Genomic DNA, 5,219 nt, shown 5'->3' with positions numbered 1-5,219 from the left:
ACTGGGAGCCAGTGCAGGTTAGCCAAAATCGGTGTTATGTGATCGTACTTTTTTGTCCTAGTTAAAAGCCTCGCTGCGGCATTTTGTACCAGCTGAAGAGGCTTGATTCTAGACTTCGGGAGACCAGAGAGTAGTGCATTACAGTAATCGAGACGGGAGGTAACAAACGCATGAATTATAATTTCCGCATCCGACTGAGACAGTATTGAACGGATTTTAGCAATGTTACGAAGATGGAAGAAAGCGGTTCTAGTAATTTTCTTTACATGCGTTTCAAAAGATAGATCAGGGTCAAATATGACACGTAAATTTTTAACTGAGTCACTCTGTGTGATGTGACATTTGTCAATGTTCACAGCAGTTTTTGAGAATAAGTCACGGCATTTAGATGGACCAATGACTAACATTTCGGTCTTTTCAGAGTTAAGACTCAATAAATTGAGTGACATCCACTCTTTTATCTCAATGAGGCAGGCCTCCAAATTTCCACAGTTTAGTGTGGGAGATTCCTCCAACGGAAGATATAGTTGAGTGTCGTCTGCGTAGCAGTGGAAGCTGATATTGTACTTGCGAATAATATCACCTAATGGAAGCATGTAAATGCTGAAAAGAAGGGGGCCAAGCACTGAACCCACAGGTAACATTAAAGGGCTTAGATGTCATTTCGCCATATTTAACAGTGCGTCCTATCTGAGAGGTAGGACCTGAACCACGAGAGGACGGTTCCTGAGAGACCAATCCATTTTTCCAACCGTTCTAGTAGGAAATTGTGGTGCACTGTGTCAAAAGCAGCACTAAGATCCAGCAGCAGCAAAAGTGATGAAGCGCCAGAATCCATTGCCAGTAGGAGATCATTTGTTACCTTGATCAGAGCTGTCTCAGTAGAGTGGTTAGCCCTGAATCCTGATTGCATAGATTCAAAAAGGTTATTCTCGGATATGAAATCATTCAGCTGCTGTGCCACTACTTTTTCAAGTACTTTAGAAAGGAAAGGTAGGGTTGACACAGATCTATAATTACATAAGATTTCTGGATCAGGGTTGGGTCGTTTCAGTGTGGGTTTAATAACGGCGGACTTAAAAGCTGCTGGAACTACACCTGAGGAGAGTGATATGTTTATAATATTTAGAACTGAAGGTCCAAGGACGCCAAAAAGACTTTTAATAAGTGAACCTGGGAGCGGGTCGAACTGGCAAGTTGTCGGTTTGGCCGCATTCACCACCTGTTTGAGATCATCAAGTGACAGTTCACTAAAACTGGACAATTTCCCTGGATAGCCACCCTGTCGTGCATCTGTAGATTTCAGCCCTTTAATATGTGTGGTATTAATAATGTCTTTAGCAATTTCTTCCTGTATGCATTGAATCTTCTTAGTAAAGAAGACCATTAAGTCATGAGCAGAGTGCGTCGAACTATCTGCGATAGTCTGTTGCCTTGTAAGCGATGCTACAGTGTCAAAAAGGACTTTGGGATTGTTCTTTTGAGACGCAATCACCTTCGAAAGGTAGGCCGATTTTGCAGAGGCAAGGGCCGCTTTATACTTTAACAAGGTGTCACACCAGGTTTGATGGAAAACCTTAAGCTTGGTAGCGCGCCATTTTCTTTCCAATTTCCTGCATTCTTGTTTAAGGGTTCTAGTTTCATCAGTAAACCAAGGCGTGCGTCTTTTAGGACGTGATTTAAGCTTTATGGGCGCTATTGAATCCAGGACACTAGTCAGGGTAGTATTGAACTCATTCATGAGTGAGTCAATCGAGCCATTGTATGAAGGAAAGGACGCAACTGCTCCGGGAAGGAGTTCAAAGAGCTCAGAAACGGTGCCAGTGCTTATATTGCGTCCGCTAAATCCTTCAGCTTTTTTAGCACTACATTTAGCTAGCACCTCAAATGTAACTAAATAATGATCCGAAATAACGGTAATACACGGTAACACCATAATGTTTGAGGTTAAAACTCCTCGAGTCAGAACCAAGTCTAGCATGTTTCCATCTTTATGTGTTGGCAAATCAACCAGTTGATTAAAATGCATCAATTAGAGACCGAAACGCAATAGTAAGTGAACTGAGTGGGGAGTTCATATGAATGTTAAAGTCCCCCATAATTATAATTTTGTCTGCATAGGTTACTAGTTCAGACAAAAGTTCAGCAAATTCGTCTAAGAAAGTTGTGTATGGCCCAGGTGCGCGATAGAAAGTTATTACATAAATTGACAATAGAGAGGACCGCATCACAAGAGCCTCAAACGCCTTGTAATTATTAGAGGTACGAGGATTAAATTTGAGCGTTTTTTCAGAAATGAGCGCGACACCGCCACCCTTTTTCAACGTGCATGCTACATGGCTACTCGCGTAGTCTGCATAGTTTTGTTAGAAATGTACTCAAATTGTCACAAGCCAGAAATGGAGACAGGACCCAATAGCGTTCGTTTTACTCAGTTTTATTGATAAAGAGAGAGCAGTGCTTGCCTCCACGATCCGCTGATCGTCGGACACGGGTAGCTTGTGGCGGGAACGCGGAAGTAGCACTTCCGTGTCGAGCTAGGGTAGTTGTAGGCAGCGGGAAAACAGGTCGATGGCCGGGACGGAGGAGCAAGGGCAATAACGAGTCCAGAAAAGAGGTCGGCAACAGCTATCAGGCAGGAAACAGGGCAGAAGAATGTCGGATAGTGTGGAGCGTGCCTAGGTGAAAGCATAGGTTCGCATACGGTCTGACAGCTTCCTTTTGGAAGACGGGGGTTTAAAAAGGATCAGGGAGCCGATCAGCGACTAGGGCTGTTGGCGCCAATGGTGCATTATCAGGTGCCCCGAATCAGCAATCATGACACAAATATTGTGTGATATATTGTATTATAACATGATATCCACCCATTGTTCCATTTTCTACGTCACTTATCCTTACTAGGGTCGCAGAAGTGCTGGTGCAGTGCTATCTTCGGGCAGTGGGCAGGAGAAATCCTTAACTGTTTGCCAGCCGGTCGCAGGGCACACAGAGATAGACAAATCACTCACTCTAAATTGGATTTGCTGGTGACCGGATCGCCCATTAGGTGGGGCTGACAATCCACCATCGGAAAAAGTCCAAAATAATTTATTCGTCTCTAGTCTTTATCTCTAAGGAAGCAATACTCCAAGCATATTGAATTTTAGATTTAAATGATGAATTTGGCAGTTCATTGATATTGATAATAAATTATCAATTCAGAGGAAAAATATAAACACACAAATAATGCAACGTGGTTTGGTTCTGAACAAACTATGATTTATTTACTGGTCAAGGAAAACCTTATAAAAAAAAAAACAATGGACACTGTTGATAATTGAAACAATTGATCACTTGTTTCAATGATCAGAAATGATTTCATTGCGTGTCAAAATAAAATATTTACCCCAAAAAACAAAAAAAAAGTTTGTTGTGGAATCCTTTCTTGGCTTACTTTTGATTCTAAAACCTTTCATAGGGGAGGGAGGGCCATCTGGTCTATAAAGAAAAACGGGTATTTTTACCTTTTTGGACACTGATCTTGCACACTTCTCACTCGACTGACCGTGAGGGAAAGAACGATCCATGGAAAATCCAGCACTTGGAGTGCGCCAGGCTTCCTGGCCGAGGGGTTAAGGCCCACAGCTTCAGCCTCCTTTGTCCTTTATTGTCCATGGGCGCAAAGGCCCAACAGGGCCCCCTTTTGGGCTGCTCTAATATAATATAATATAATATAATATAATATAATATAATATAATATAATATAATATAATATAATATAATATAATATAATATAATATAATATAATATAATATAATATAATATAATATAATATAATATAATATAATATAATATAATATAATATAATACAGGTGTGTAATGATTTAGTGAAATCATTCACACATCGAAAATAAAGTCTAGAGTAATAATTACAGTGTCTACTGATACTGTCACTGAATGCAAATGAAAAAAGTTCTGAGTTAAACACGCCACCCTTGTTTTTCTTTGCGAATGAGGCACTACTATTTCTGCAATTCATTTGTATGTGCAGTACAAGCCATTAGAAATATTCAAGAGACATTATAATTTATGTTATTGTTATGTACAATTCAGTCTAGTGATATTTATTTATTAAATATTACTGAAAGAGCTCGAAGAGTGATGATGTTGTTACCTGTGTTTTTCATTTTGCCAGAATATTGTAATGAGCCCTCAATGAGCTTCGTATCCTGATGCATTTTGATCACCTGAAGGGCACTTGTAGTCACGCAATACGGATAGTGGTCCTCCGGAACAATAGATCATCTTAGTATGACATCTCATTTAACACCTAATCCATCATTCCTTGTCAAGGTGTTGTTTATCATGGTTGAATTACCAGGGTTGGGTAGGGTTACTTACACTTGATTACTTTCAATTACTTTTGGATTACTCCAATACCAAATATGCTAATAAAAGACAAAAGAAACTAAATATGAATACAATTATGACTCACAACACGTGGTAAGCTTTCTCTCCTGGCTTTGATCTCTTTGATCTCCGGCAAAACGAACATAAAATGCGACAGAAACAAAATGAAAATAAATCCAAACAGCTTGCCAACATCATTTTTGCCGTTCCATGTTACTGCCCAAGCCTGCACAAAATTTAGTAATTTTATTCATATTTAGTTTCTTTTGTCTTTTATTAGCATATTTAGGGTATTGGAGTAATCCAAAAGTAATTGAAAGTAATCCAGTTAAAGTAACCCTACCCAACCCTGTGAATTACAATGAATTACAGACATTTTTGCATTCCATCCTAAATATCCATTATAAGACATCGGCCCATAAATGGGATACATGTGCAGTAAAGTGAGCAGGCGTTGTTGACACAGAAAGCTTTAGATAAAACAACCCCCACAAAAGCAAATACATCCCATATCTAATCAATACACAACCATAAACACCGAACCACTGGAAACAAAAACTGAGAATACCCTGCAGTGAAGCACTTATTCACTGTACAGTGGAACCTCGGTTTTCGAACGCCTCTCAGTTCGAACAAATCGGAGTCCGACCAAAAATTTCGAGAAATTCTTGCTTCTCTGTTTGGTCAAAAAATCTGAGTTTTACCGCCGGTAATGCGTGAGTGCGTACGCTTGGGTGCGATGCTGAGCGGCGTACGGGTGTTTTATCCCCTTATTATGCCTCCGAAGAAAGTCAGGGCAAGCAGCAAAGTTGCCACAGGTGAAAAAAGAA

This window comes from Urocampus carinirostris, chromosome 3 (assembly GCF_059441175.1).
Source record: "Urocampus carinirostris isolate Australia breed hairy pipefish chromosome 3, RoL_Ucar_1.0, whole genome shotgun sequence".
In the NCBI taxonomy this organism is placed as follows: domain Eukaryota; kingdom Metazoa; phylum Chordata; class Actinopteri; order Syngnathiformes; family Syngnathidae; genus Urocampus; species Urocampus carinirostris.
Note: the sequence above shows the minus strand (reverse complement) of the source record.